The 15,734-nt window shown below is 46.0% G+C and overlaps 1 gene segment (V, D, J or C); it reads right to left on the bottom strand.

The window, feature by feature from the left end:
* The window catches only part of LOC132818895 (Ig kappa chain V region Mem5-like), a 602,774-nt gene that overhangs the window by 99,983 nt on the left and 487,057 nt on the right, over window positions 1-15,734 (bottom strand).

The raw sequence follows: 15,734 nt of genomic DNA, 5'->3' as shown, positions 1-15,734 counted from the left end.
GTCCCAGTCGAATTCATGTTGCTTGTCATCTGCATGTGCGGCTACGAAGGATAGCTGGTCGTGTCGTTTCGTGGCTAGTTGGTGTTCATGGATGCGGATCGTTAGCTGTCTTCCTGTTTGTCCTATGTAGTAGGACCAGCTATTCTTAGGAGCCACACACGCAGATGACAAGCAACATTATTTTGACTGGGACAACACTACTATTATAGGACAAGCCAAATAGAGAACAGCCAGGGAATTCCTTGAGGCATGGCACTCATCCACAGATTCAACCCATAAGCTCATCGACCTGGACTCAATATACCAGCCACTGCAACGGACAGCTGGAACTGACAACCGGAAGCAGCAGATTAAAACCACAATAAATGCTGCAGGAAACATCACAGAAGCGCTTCACAGGAGGCTCCCAAGCACTGATGATGACTCCGCGATAGGGGGCGAAACGTCTGCAACACAAAATCCCAGCTCAGCAAACAGAACCACAACAACGAGCACCCGAGCTACAAATCTTCTCCCAAGCTTTGAAAATCAAGAGGCTTTCCATATTGTTGGTTTGATCAGTGACGTAGCAAGGAAGCAGCAGCTGCCCCATGAACTCCAACAAAAGAATGAGAACAGGCTCTTCATACGGAGCTGGCTCCCGAGAATCCAATTCAACAGCAGGGATCAAAGAACAAGGCACAATACAGCACAGGAACAGGCCCTTCGGCCCGCCCAGCCTCTGCTGACACATTTTGCCCTTCCTCACTGAAACTGTATTCACCTACAGGATTCATATCCCTCTATTCCCTTTCTATTCATGCATTAGTGCAGGTATTTCTTGAATACTTCTATTGTGTCTGCTTCCACCACCTCCTCTGGCAGTGTGTTCCAGGTACTCAACTTCATTTGTGTGAAATACTTGCCTCGCACATCTCTTTTAAATTCCCTCCTCCCCCCGCACCTTGAACCTATGTCCCGGAGTAAGTGACCCCTCCATCCTGGGAAAAAGCTTCATATTATCCACTCTACCTATGCCATTCAAAACTTAATAAGCTTCTATCAGGTCACACCTCATTTTCCCTCATTCTGGTGAAAACAAACCCAGTCTCTCCAGCCTTTCTTCAGAACTAAAATCCCCCCCATACCAGACAATATCCTGGTAAACATTTTCTGCATCGTCTTCAAAACATCCACATCCTTCTGGTAGTGTGGTGACCAGAACTGTATACAATATTCCAAGTGTGGCCTAACTAATGTTCGATAAGCTGCAGCATGACTTGTCTATCCTTATACTCAATGCCCCTTCCAATGAAGGCAAGCAGGCCATAAGCCTTTTTTCTGCCTTACCTCCCTGTGCTGCCACCTTCAGTGATCTGTGAACATATACACCCAGATCCCTCTGCATATCAATACCCCAAAGGATTCTGCCATTCACTGTATAATTCCCACCTATACATCACCTTTCAAAATGCATCACCTTACATCTGTCTGGATTAAACTACATCTGCCATTTTTCTGTCCATGCATGCAACTGATCTATATCCTGCTGTATCCTCTGACAATCCTTCTCATTATCTGTAACTCTACCAATCTTTGTATCAACGGTTAACTTTTTAATTAGACCAGCTACACCCTCCTCCAAATCATTTATGCAGACCATGAACAGCAGAGTTCCCACCACTGAACCCTGTAAAACACCACTAGCCCTCCATTCTGAAAACCATCCTCCCATCACTGCCCTCTGTCTCCTCCAACACAGCCAATTCTGTATCCAATGCTGGGAACATTTTAGACAAGACACCTTGTTGCCAGATCCTTACTGCAACTTGATTCAGTTCATTCAGAAAGAGAAAAAGGACAATGTGCAGATTGTCGAACAGGCCCCTACACCTGGGCCTGAGGCAGGAGCCCAAGCTCCAACACACTGGCCTCACTTCACACCAAACTTCACACAGTGCGGGGTCATGAACTCCGGCCATCAATCCCTCTGGGACCGGGACGGAGTGAGGGAACAGGGACAATTGTAGAAGAGTCAATAAGGAGTAAAGCAAGATGGAGAGAGTGTGTTGGAAAGGGGTTAGAGAAGGAAATATACTTTGTCCCTCTCAATACTGATATTGTCTACGTGTATCACAGAATGAACAAAACAGCACACTGTGAAGATAATCATATCACAGGAGACATTTTCATTGGGCTGTGATAAGTATCCTAGTACAAAAGCTGTTTTTCCTCCCTCCCCCTGAAGAGGAGAGAGGCATGGGAAAAGAGAACTGACAATTCAAAATAAAAGCTCTTCACATATTGCCATCATTTAATATATTAATGTGAGAGGATTAGAGACCCTTACCAGCGAGAGTGTGGTGGCTCAGAGGATAAAAGGCAGACAGCAAAGAGCAGCATTATTCCTTCTCAGGGTGTTAATGTCATTGGCAAGCCTCATATTTATTGCCCATCTCCAGCAGTTCAGACTGAGTTCTTTGCTGAGCCAGATCATGGGGCCGTGAAGAATGAGTCATATCACTGTGGGACTGGAGTCACAGTCTGGGTGATGACTGGATTCCCTTGCCTAAAGAACATACATAAAATGACATTGAGTTTCATGGTTTTTACTTGGACACATGCCAGCGCCGTCCTTCCCAGATATTAAATTGCTCACCACCGCCCTCTCCAGGACAATTAGGGAAGGGCAAACAATAGCAGACACATCAACGCTTGCCCCATCCCAGGAGAAATCAAAATAAATGAGGGACAATTCAAATAATAACCTGGGGGAGGCTTGAATTAATCTCTTTGAAAGACTGGAGCTTGCTTTTTTCAGATTACAAGGTGGAGTGCCCCAACGACTGGCACTGGGATCAGGCACAATATGAATTGCAAAGGTCTAACAAACGGGTACAAAGACAATATCACTAAACTGCAAAAAAAGATAATCAGGAAGAACGCAAGAGATGACAGAAAGCCATTAGTGGGTGTAAGACTGTAATGCAGATGTTGTTGAATACACCAGAAATACAATTAAAGCGATTGGGATAGAGCAGGGCAATGGGATTAACTGAGTTTCTCTACTGAGAGTTGGCAAGAAGCTTTCCTGCTTGTAATGACTCAGAACAATAAATGCTGAAGTGCAGCTCATATTGTAAACAATGTACTGCAGTGGGTAAGAAAGGATGGCCAGTGACATAAATGCTTAAAATTGGGAAAATTTTCAGAATAAGACATGGGAAATTCCACTGGGATTTTGGAATGAATATTGAGAGTGAGGAGATGGAGGGGAGAGTGGCCAGGACAGCTGTACTGAAGAATGGTTAGGTCACATCTGGGATATGGTGGACAGTTAGGGGTTTCTATGAGGTGCAATGCAGAATGGTCCAGGGATAGGGGATCTAGGTTACAAGGAAACACCAGAACAGGATCTCGAGGGGGGAGGGAGGGAATTCTGATATTCAAAATTCCTTAATGAAATCAACACAGTAAATGTAGATTTTCTGTCAATGATGGCAAACTGAAAGGCAAAATTAGATTAGATTAGATTAGATTAGACTTACAGTGTGGAAACAGGCCCTTCGGCCCAACAAGTCCACACCGACCCTCTGAAGCGCAACCCACCCAGACCCCTACCTAACACTACGGGCAATTTAGCATGGCCAACTCACCTGACCCGCACATCTTTGGACTGTGGGAGGAAACCGGAGCACCCGGAGGAAACCCACGCAGACACGGGGAGAACGTGCAAACTCCACACAGTCAGTCGCCTGAGTCGGGAATTGAACCCGGGTCTCAGGCGCTGTGATGACACAGTCTGTAGTCAAACACCAGGTACAGGAAGGAGGTCAGGAAAAATATTTTGATGCAGAGATTGGAATTTAGTGAATGCTGATGAACTGAGACCTCCATTCAAAATGGGACAGAATTACTCCTTGGAAATTGAACAGGTCTGAAGCAAAAGAGTAAATTACGATCAAATAATTATTTGAGAATATTGTGGAAGCTTTTTGTTTTTCCCTCATCAGGGCAATTGCAAAAATCCAATCGAAAGAGAAAAAAACAACATTTATATTGCATGAGAGGAAAGTGCTGACAGACTGAGATGTTGTCACGATGAACACACCAGTTTAAATATTGTTTCCCTTTGCTGTGGCATTTCTTGCAAATTGTCCTGATGCATGCAAGACAAAAAGCTCCAAGAAAATGTTTTGTTTTTCAGCAACACTCAAATTAGGATCAGTTTGGAGAGAAAGTTAACCATGAAAACTGATCTGAATTCAGCAGAGACCACCTTAAGTTCACCTTGAACTTAATACAGCAATTATCAGGTGAAATTTAATCACGGATCCACTCCATCTTCTACCAGTTTGATCATTTGAATTCTATATCCTTTATTTTGATTTCTCTTGGGATGGGGAATGTATTGACCTGTCTGCTATTTATTACCCTTCTCCAATTGCCCAGGAGAGGGCAGTGGTGAGCCATGAGTTTCTTGAAGAGGATCTGACCGTCGGACAAGACCATGTGCTGGGCCTGAGTATGGTCAACTCTCAGGAGAATGAGCTATGGCACAAGGGAAAACCTGGGAGTGATGGAAAGGCACAGGCAGCCTGACTAAGCTGCGGAGGGGCAGGACCAATTTTGATGAATTAGCTGATATCCTTCCGAGCTGAGATGCAGACTCAGGCTTTCAGGGCAGCACAGTTTTTATTTTTTTTTCTTTTCTATAACCCCACACAGCTGCCTAACAATGGTGGTGCATAATTTTTCCCCAGCACCCACACTGTATGTGTGCAAGTGTGAGACACAGTGAAAAATGACAAGTGCAGAAGTCTTTATTCATTTTCCACCTCCAGGAAGAAAGGAAATACCCGAGTGGCCAGTGACAAGCAGTGTCCTTCACAGCAAAGGCCAATGCTTCGTGATCAAACAGTGAAGGGGAGGGCAGGGAGTGAATCAAAGTAGAGTCGGCGGGGGGGGGGGGGGGGGGGGGGGGGAATAAAACACTCCACACTCCACAGTGCCCACCTCTTGGCCGCACAGCTTACACTGTTACTGACCATAGCTCCATGACTGATGAGACCTGCCCCAGGAGAACATCCACAGAAAGCTGCCTCCTGTGTGTCTGATGTGTCTGTGTGTCTCTCGGACGTGACTGAGCAGGCAGCAAGAGTTTCAGCAGCAACAAAGGATTTACTCTAGTGCCCCTCCCTCTTTCACCCATCAACTTACAAACTCCTTCCGAGGAAAGGGCTCAGCACCGGCCATCGCCTGCTTCAATGTGTCCTACACCCCACCTCAAGACAACAGACCTCACTGCCCCCTGCCCCTATCATCTACTCTCCATCTCTCTCCTGAAGGCACTATCTCTGGCTGGGAAACATCTCGAATAGCTCATTCCTCCAAGTGTGGGCTGGGATTGGGAAGCAAGGCAGGCTATTGGACCGGGAGGTGTCAGCCTGGTCTCAGTGGGGAGCACTGTCCCTTCACACTCACAATTTTGCAGACTGGGTGGATGAGCCATTGGGAAATGCAGGGTTACAGGGATAGTGCAGTGGTTTGGATCTGGGTGGAATGTTCTTCGGAGGATTGGTGTGAACACATTGGGGCGAATGGCCTGCTTCAACATTGTACAGATTCCATCATTACGTGATTCTATCACTGAAGCAAATTATCCAGGCTGAGAGTGCAGTGCAGCGCTGAGGGAGTGCAGCACTGTCAGGGGGTCAGTACTGAGGGAGTGCAGCACTGTCAGAAGGACAGTACTGAGGGAGTGCCACACTATTGGAGGGTCAGTACTGATGGAGTGTTGCACTAATGATGGGTCAGTACTGAGACAGTGCCACACTGTCAGAGGGTTCGTACTGAGGGAATGCCGCTCTGTCAGAAAGTCAGTCTCTCCTCCATGTTGAACAGCAATTAGCGGAAGCTCTGAGGGTGATGAGGGCACAGAATGTACTCTGGGTGGGGGACTTCAGTGTCCACAATCAAAAAGGAATTTAAAAATACATTGGGTTTGTTAGGTGTACGATACAAATATTCAAACTGATACTTCTGCCAGTCCAATGCTCACTTCTCCTGTGCCCTCACCCACGTGACGCTCCCCTCCCCACTCAGCAAGAGCATCAGGAGATCAGAATGTGTGTAGAGTGTTGGAGACAGTCCACAGAGGAGACACAACTTTAAATAGAACAGGGCTGAGCTGGCAGGACAAAGGTCATCGTCAGCACTGAATTTCAACTCTCTTCCTTCTTGAGACTGGCCTCTGGGAGACTCTGAGGTTCATGGGTTAAGGCAGGTTATCGTGACACTATAGAGAGAGATTCACTCTGTTCCCAACCAGTGCTGTCCCTGTCCTGGGAGTGTTTGACGAGGACAGTGTGGAGACAGCTTTATTCTGTTTCTTATCGTGTCCCTGTCCTGGGTGTCTTTGGTGGGAACAGTACGGAAAGAGCTTTACTCTGTATCTAACACTATTCTGTCCCTGTCCAGGAGACTGTTTGTTGGGGACAGTGTTGAGTTGTAATAACAAGCATAACCTTTCAAAGATATTGAAAACTGTCCGCTGTGTAAAAACAATGTGAACCTCAGAAGTCTCTGCTTCAGTAAACCAGATCTCCTTCCTGCTCAGCCACCAGTTCCAGTTTAAGGTTTAGTCACTGTTTAAAGGGACAGGATTCTCAGGTTATTGAGAAAATCTCCACAAGTGTTTTCCTCAAGCTCCATTGTGGCTGTGAATTTGTGCAGCTTCCTCTGTCTGGGCTGATAATTGCTGACTGTTTTCTGTCAATGTCAATCTGGAAAAGTGAATAAAGATGAAGAAGATGCAGTCTCTGTCTCGTGTGTGCTTTGGAAATGGCCTGAGCTGAAGCCTCAGGGAAAGGGTGTGTGAAGTGTTAACCTCCACCCTCAAGGCACGGGACACGAGGGGGAGAATAGAGAGGGCAATGGGGTCCCGGGAGCAGGAGGGCAATACTACAGTTAGGGACAGAAGGGGCACTTTCAGCAGGAATGCAGGGCCCTGAGAAAATCATCCCCAATAAATGGAGGAAAGAAGGAAGGTGTGTTGGAGTTCAGAAAGATTGAAGAATCATGTTGAGAGTGAGCTGAACTCAGAGTGTAGATGGGGAAGGTCCAAACCCAGAGTGGGGAGGGAACCTTTCTCTCCATAACCCTCCATCCACCATGGTGGTGCTCTGAAGGGGCAGTACCCATCCTGAATACCTGTGTCTGATGGTGTACGATGAATGGAGAAGAGCCTGTGTCCATACGTGTGTGGGTGGGGAATAGGGAACATATTGAGTTATATATCATTATATCTCACCCACAGATGCATCCATCAAAACCACTGAGACCAGCCCCCTCCAGTGGAGAACGAACTGAAGGGGTTCACGGGGGGACTCTGTGATGGGAGGGTTATCAAAACCAGAGAGTGGAAGGGTGGGCTCCCTGGGCACTCAATAGCAGTGTATCTGAACATAATGGAGTGAGCTCACTCAGGGAGTGTTCAGAGCAGATTGGCTCATTGCTGTCGGACTGGCAGTGGGGCATTACACAGTTGGTCATTTTGAACATGTTCTGGTCCATATCGGGTCAGGGAGGGCTGAGGACCAGGACAGGTTCACCATCTTGTTTAAAGACCAACAATATTGATGGAGCTGTCTGCCCCAAGGACTCCCCAATAGTCCCTCCATCTTCCAGCAGAGCATGGCACAGGGCTGTGAGAGTTCAGGTCAGCTCCCCCAAACAGTTTGCACAGTGTGTGGCTGACTTGCTGCTGGTTGTGGGAACTGAAGAGGAGGACGTGTCCCTTTGGGATGACAGAACTCCCAGGAGTTGCTTGGAGGGATCCCGATGTTGATCCCTTCCTTGGAATAGCAGGTGAAAAACTGCTGCATTGCTCAGGCCTTGATGTCAAGTGCTGTCACTCTGCCCTCACCTCACTCACATGGTCAGGGGGAGCTCAGTCCACTGACTCACATTTATCTGAATGAATTCCACTTGTTACTGATCAGCCCATCTGACCCTCCCAGCCCGTCTATATCCTCATGTCGTCTTGTACTGCTTCGGGACACCCCCATTCGGGAAGGTCAATAAATGGAAAGCACTAAAACTTTAATTCAGATACTGAAGACAATTACTGGTTTAATAGAGGAATGGGTATCTTTCATTTGTAAATGGGATCAACATTTCTTTATTGAGTTAAAGTGACTCAGGTTAAATACATCTGTAGTGAATGTATAAATCTACAACAACTCCCACACAGAGTGTTTGGACTGGAGGTTGAGTTGAAAGTATTGGTGACACATCAGGGACGTGCAGAGATACCTGGAGACCTTGTCCCAGAAGGATGTTATAATCCTCAGGACCAGGCTGTCCCATTCCATGTGTAGGAAGGGGCAGGAGGGTATGACAATGAGGAGGGTAGGTAAGGATTTGGAGCGCACTGTAGGACAGGAAAACCCCCCCCCTTTGCTGTAGATGTGGGTATGCTCACCGAGCTGGGAAGTTGATTTGTAAACATTTTGTCCCCTGTCTCGGTGACATCTTCAGAGCTTTGGAGCTTCCTGTGAAGTGCTGTTGTGCTGTGTCTTCTGGAACTTATTTGGTTCCATTCCTGCTGTTTACAGTTATTGGTTCCTGATGTTCGTTGCAGTGGTTGGTATACTGGGTCGAGGTCAATGTGTTTATTGATGGATCCCATGGATAAGTGTCATGCCTCTAGAAATTCTCTGGCTGTCCTCTGTTGAGCTTGTCCTATGATCATAGTGTTGGTCCAGTTGAATTTGTGGTCCTTGTCATCTGTGTGTATAGCTACTCGGGACAGCTGCTCATGGGGTTTAGTGGCTCATTGGTGTTCATGGACGTGCATGGCTAGTTGTCTGCCTGTTTGTCCGAGGTGTTTTGTGCAAACGTTGCATGGATTCTTGTAAATTACATCTGTCTTTCACACGGTAGGTATGGGCCTTTTGTTCTCGTGGGTTGTCTGAGCGTCGCTGTCAGTTTCTGGGCAGTTTATGAGTGGTTGGAGTACTGCGATGTTTTTATATAAGGTAGTGTGGCTAGTGAGTTAGGTCGTGGCATACCCTCATCGCGTTGTTTGTCTGTTATGCATCTGTGGATGAAGTTGCGGGAATATCTGTTCTTGGCAAAGTCTTTGTAGAAGTGTTCTTCTCTTTGCAGGTCGGGAGTGCTGCAGTGGGTTGTAGCCCTTTAGAACAGGTTCCTAATGCAACTTCTCCTTTGTGTGGGGAAGGATCAGGCAGAGAGGAAGAGTCAGTGCAGCCATTGTGCAGCATCCATTGTCGAGTTGCCCCATTTCTAATCCCACTGCAATGTCATTGTCTGCCCTCGACACCAAGCAGATGCTCCCATCACAAGAGGCTCCATGGCCCTGAGGACTGTGAGAGTGAGCCCTGTCCATTCAGCTCGATCATCAAGCTCCAGCCTTCCTGATGTGGTGGCAGCCAGGAGAACCCTGCCCATGGGAGATTCCACACACACTCCCTCCCTCCCTGCAGGGAAAGATGATTCCATGGCCCTGCTTTCTCTCCAAACTGATCCAAATTCAAGTGTTGCTGAAAAAAAGAGACATTTTGTCAAAGCTTTTGTCTTTCACACAACAAGACATTTTGTAAGAAATCGCACAGCAAAACTCTGGAGATCCCAGCGGGTCAGGCAGCATCCATGGAGAGAAAGCAAGGCAAAATGAAATGCTTTCACAAGGAGAGCTTTGTCTCACTCAAGTATTATATTCTCAAATGACTTTGATCCTGATTTCCTCTTTTGCTTCAGGCCTGTTGAAATTCTAAAAAGCAATTCTGTCTTTTTTTGAATGGAGCACTCTGTTTATCATTATTCATCATTAAGTTCCAATAATTGCATCAAAATATTTTTCCTGATCTATTTTCTGTACCTAGTACATGACTGGAGAATAAGTCATTTTGCCTTTCAGTTTGTCTGCAGTGACGATAAATCTACATTTACTGTGTTTATTTGTTTGAGAATTTTTGAACATCAGAATACCCTCCCTCCACTGTTGAGATCCTGTTCTGGCCTTCATAGAATCACAGAATCGAGGAATTCCTACAGAGTGGAAGCAGGCCTCACAGTCCAGCAAGCTCATACAGACCCTTTGAAGGTCACCCCACTCCGACCCACACCTACCCGACCTATCCCTGTAATCCTGCATTTTCCATGGCATTTTCCATTTGCTATCCTGCACATCTCTGGTGACCCTAGATCCCCTGTCCATGTCCCACTATGTATTGTCCCTCAAAGCAGCCTCTAACTGTGCACCATTCTAGCCATGACCAAACCATTCTTCAGGACAGCTGCCATGGTCACTCTCCCCTCCATCTCCTTACTCTCAATATTCAATCCAAAATCACATTGACCTTTATTTCTGATATTGTTTCCAATTTAGAGGAGATCTGTCACTCCCCATCCTTTCTTGCGCGCTGCAGTATTGTCTATAAAATAAACAGCCCTTCAAGCTTTATCATTCTCAGAGGAGTTACAACCGAGAAAACCTCTTCCAGCTCTCAGTGGAGAAATTCAGTTATTCCTGTTTCCCTGCTCTATCCCAATAGCTTCCCTTTCTGTGTGACTGTGTTTCTGGTGTGTTCTACAATATCTGACACTTGCCTGCCGAAAGCACTTACACCCACTGATACCTGTTGAGGTCTCCCAGATAAATTGCTGCTCTTTGCACTTCGGTGACCCGCTTTGATAGATGTTTATTCGCTATTTGAGTGTAATTCATTTTGTGTCTGATCCCAGTTTCAATCCAAAGGACACTCCACCTTTCAGTCTGACAAACCAGGTTCACCCATGTCATGGCTGTATTTCTCGCCGAGGCTCCAGTTTTTCAAAGAGATGAATTCAAGCCTCACCAGTTTGATCATTTGAAGTGTATCTCATTTATTTTGATTTCTCCTGGGATGGGCGGGCACAAAAATGGCTGCTATTTGTTGCACTTCCCTAATTGTCCTGGAGAGGGCATTGGTGAGCCGTGTAACATCTGGGAAGGAAGGCGCTGGGGTCTGAACAAAAAAACCCAAGAAACTCAATGTCATGTTCATGAATGTAGTTTGGACAAGGGGACCCAGTCATCACCCGGTCTGTGACTCCAGTCCCACACAGTGACGCGATTCATTCTTAACGGCCCCATGATCTGGCTCAGAACTCAGTCCGAGCAACTGGAGATGGGCAATAAATTTGAGGCTTGATTTAAAATAGTTTATAAAATAGTTCATTCTAAAAATTATTTAAAATATTTAAATCTGAGTGCACAAGGCATGGTTTCAAAATTTGCTGATGGTATGAAACTTGGATCTACTGCGACTCATGAAAAAGATAGTGTGGAACTTCAAAAAGGGTATAGATAATGGAATGAACAAATGGTCGCAGGTAGAATTTAATAGAAAGAGATGTCACTGATTCATTTTGGAAGGAAAAGGTGGAGAGACAAAACAAACTAAAGGGTACAAGTATGGGTGGGTGTAGGGGCAGTAGGACCTGGATGTTTCTGTGCATCAGTCATTGAAGGTGGCAGGATGGGCAGCTGTTCTCATGGGAGAGCAGCTGATTAAAGCAGATGTCATATCAACAAGAGCATAGAATACAGCGTGGATGTGAAAAGAATGCTTCCTTTTCAGGGAGAATATAAAACTAAAATAAGTTCCCTCATTTAAGACCTAGATGAGCAGGGTTTTGATTTCTTACAAAGGTCATAGGTCTTTGGAATTGAAATTGAAACGTCTGAATTCTTGTAGTGAAGAAGTAGACAGTCATTGCTGATCAAAAATCTGTCAGAGTAAGGTAAGAAGGTGAATAATCAGGTCAGCCATGGGGAGCAGGCTGAAGAGGATGAATCTCCTTCATTTGTCCCTAATTCGTATGACCGTGCGTCCAGTTCCACCGTTGAAAGAACAGCGCCTTGAAAGCTTGTGGTTTTCAATAAAGCAGCTGAAGTGGCTGCTGGTGTGTGTGGGCGCGAATGGAAGGGGACTTTACCCATAATCCTCAGCAGCCGTGCAAGCGCTCTCTCGCCACTAGAGGGCAGCTGCTTCACTGTCCCTGATCAGGAAAAATAAACTGGGGCCTTGCTTGGAGCGATCAGGCTCAATCTGGAGAGACCCATAGAGAGAGTGTACAGCTTCAGAAGCAGGGTACTTACCACACTACAAGGAAAATGTCCCCTATGATAAGAAAAGTACTTCGGTGTGACTTTTGTTTGTTCATTCTGTGATACACGTAGATGATGTCAGTACTGAATGGCACAAAGTATATTTCCTCCTCTAACCCCTTTCCAACACACTCTCTCCATCTTGCTTTACTCCTTATTGACTCTTCTACAATTGTCCCTTTTCCCTCACTCCATCCCGGTCCCAGAGGGATTGATGGCCGGAGTTCATGACCCCGCACTGTGTGAAGGTTGGTGTGAAGTGAGGCCAGTGTGCTGGAGCTTGGGCTCCTGCCTCAGGCCCAGGTGTAGGGGCCTGTTCAACAATCTGCACATTGTCCTTTTTCTCTTTCTGACCGTACTGGAGTTTTCAAGCTGCAGTAACTTGCTGGCAACAAGGTGTCTTGTCTAAAATGCTCCCAGCACTGGACTGATCTCTGCTGTTGATTTTTCTCTCTCTCTCAGGGGCCTGCTCTGTATTCAGTGCCTGTTATCATTAGTTTGTTGAAGTTCATATGTCAGCTGCTGCTTCCTTGCTATAATCCTGAAAAAAAGTCATCAATGCCTCTTGAGATTTAAATATTCCTTCTTCATGAAAGTGGTTGGCAAACTTTTTAACATCATTTAACAAACTAATGATGTGAATGCATCAGTGTTGTTTATGGCTGGGAGCATTTAACCTCATGATCCTAGTTTTTAATGGATCCTCACTCATGGTAATATAGTTTGCAATGTTTCCCTCTCCTTCCATGTTTTAAGAGGCTTTCAAATGTGTTATGATGAGAACACCGTGTGATGGAGTGGGTGGTTGTTTGAATTCTCATCTCATTATCGTCCAGCTTTCAATGAAAATGATGTAGTCTTTGTAATGAGACTGCACTCAATTTTTACATGTATTGTTTTTGGAATGCCAATTTTCATAAAAAGTCCTGTTCAGTTTTGTAACTCAGTAGTTGTGCAAATTCCCTGAGATACTGAGCGTTTACACTACACTCCATTTGCCTGTGACCCAGTTGTTGGGTGAAGCCTCTGGTTGTTCGGTGAGTCCAAGCCATTGTCTTGCTCTCTGCAGTTATACCATCAACTTGGTTTCTCAGTGTGAGCCAGGAGATCACTGCATGGTGACTTCCTGTTCCAGCATCAGTGTAAAGGCAAGTGGGAACTGTCGTGATTAATCCCATCATGAATATCAGAACATTATATTCAGCTGGAATTACATCCACTAACTAATTTCTTTGGCCGCAATTACAGTATAAACAAATCTTTCCCTTTGCCAGCACAAAGAGAAGGTGTCTGTCAGATTCCCTCGTGTGTGATGGTTTAGCCCAATAGGGGCAGCACTGGTAGACCATACTGCATCAGCCTGGACAGAAACCTGGGCAACCTCCAAATGAAAGGATGACCTTCAGTAGATCTGCTGCCACACAAAATATGGAATTGGAATCATTGTTACCAAATCACCTCATCAAACCTAAATACAATTGAGAAAATATAAACCAAACCCATTTCCCAACGACATATGTCACAACAAGAAAGTGGGGAGCAGACAGATACTGTTTGCCTGTCTCTGGGGAGTGTCATGCTTCCTGTCCTCTCTCTCTCTCTGTGGGGTACCATTTTTACCATCCTTTCTCTCTGAGAACATTACTGTTCCTGTCCCCACTCTCTTGGGGACAGCGTGGGGGTGTCACGCCTACCCAGTTTGTTAGTTCCATTTACTCTCGCAAAATGGGGAATCCCTGCTTCACTATGTGTGTGAGCCAGGTGTGAAAGCCCTGCACAGCTAACCCTTCATCTCAATCAGATCACAGTGTCTGAGGTTGGTCTGTACTGTCTCTACCCAGAACAATAACACTGACTGACTCAGACCAACTCAGATCAAGTCACAATGAGACTGCTATTGACCTTCGCCCACAAAGCCCACTGAGGAAGTGGTCATTAATCCCAGTGTTGTCATAGATTAAGCTCTCCCAGAGATTCATGATTAATTCTGGACTTGACTCAAGTGTAGAATGTTGTTAGGTAATAGATGGGAAGGCATGGAGATAAAATATAAAGAGAGAGAGAATTATGTTTCTGTTATACTGTCCTTGAACATAAGATGTTTGAAAATGTTTTGCAGCCAATGGAATACTTCTGATATTGTTGTAACGTGGGAACTGTGACAGCCTGGGCAAGGCAGATCATTTGGCAGCACCACCCAGAGACTGGAGGCTGTTACTGCAGGCAGGCTCCAACCAGCTCTGCTGTGAGGGAAGGACACTGGAGCACACAAAGACATGAGAAATAGGAGCAGGAGGGAGACTCCAATGGCTGTCCATCTTTTCTTAAATACAGGGACCAAAATTGCACACAATAATCCAAATGCAGGCTCACTAACACACTGTACAGTTTTAACAAGACTTCTCTACTTTTAAATTCCAACCCCCAGCAATAAAGGTGAAAATTCCATTTGCCTTCTCAATTCCTTGCTGTACCTGCACTAACTTTCAGTGTCCCATGCACAAGAACACCCAGATCACTCTGTCCTGCACTTTGTTGGAATCTCTCACAATTTAAATAATAGTCGGCCTTTAGATTATTCTGACCAAAGTGCATAGTCTCACATTTTCTGATATTAAATTCGATCCACTGTGTCTGAATGTTTCATTTCCAGTTTGGTTTTCTCTTTGTGAATGACCACCTCAATGCATCTATCTGTTTCATGTCCCATTTGTTTATGGCCCTGATACTTGATTGTTCAGCCCTTTCCTGCTGTTTACATTCAATGTAGACAGGGAGGAGGCTGGAGGAACACAGCAAGCCAGGCAGCGGAGTAGATTAGATTAGATTCCCGACAGTATGGAAACAGGCCCTTCAGCCCAACCAGTCCACACTGACCCCAAACAGTAACCCACACAGACCCATTTCCCCTCTGGATAATGCACCTAACACGATGGGCAATTTATCTTGGCCAATTCACCTGATCTGCACATCTTTGGACTGTGGGAGGAAACCAAAGCACCCAGAGAAAACCCATGCAGACACAGGGAGAATGTGCAAAATCCACACAGCCAGTCGTCCAAGGCTGGAATCAAACCTGGGCCCCTGGTGCTGTGAGGCAGCAGTGCTAACCACTGAGCCACCGTGCTGCCCCCTTCTCTACAGTGTGGAAACAGGCCCTTCAGCCCAACAAGTCTCCACCACCTCTCCGAAGAGCAACCCACCCAAACCCATTCCTCTACCCAACATTTACCCCTGACTAACACTGTGGGCAGTTTAGCACAGCCAATTCACCTGACCTGCACATTTTTGGATTATGGGAGGAAACTGGAGCACTCGGAGGAAACCCATGCAGATACAGGGAGAATGTGCAAACTCCACATAGACTGGCGGGAATTGAACCCAGGTGCCTGGTGCTGTGAGGCAGCAGTGCTAACCACTGAGCCACCGTGCCGCCTTAGTTGACATTTCGGTGTGTAACTCTTTTTCAATAATGGGGGGCGGGGGGGGGGGGGGGTGGGTGTAGGGAGAGCTAAGATAAAGGGGGTGGCAGGGACAGGATGATGAAGTGGGGATTGGTGATGACAGGTAGAGGTTA

This window comes from Hemiscyllium ocellatum, chromosome 9, assembly GCF_020745735.1.
Source record: "Hemiscyllium ocellatum isolate sHemOce1 chromosome 9, sHemOce1.pat.X.cur, whole genome shotgun sequence".
In the NCBI taxonomy this organism is placed as follows: Eukaryota; Metazoa; Chordata; class Chondrichthyes; order Orectolobiformes; family Hemiscylliidae; genus Hemiscyllium; species Hemiscyllium ocellatum.
Note: the sequence above shows the minus strand (reverse complement) of the source record. Positions and strands in the feature narration are given on the sequence as shown.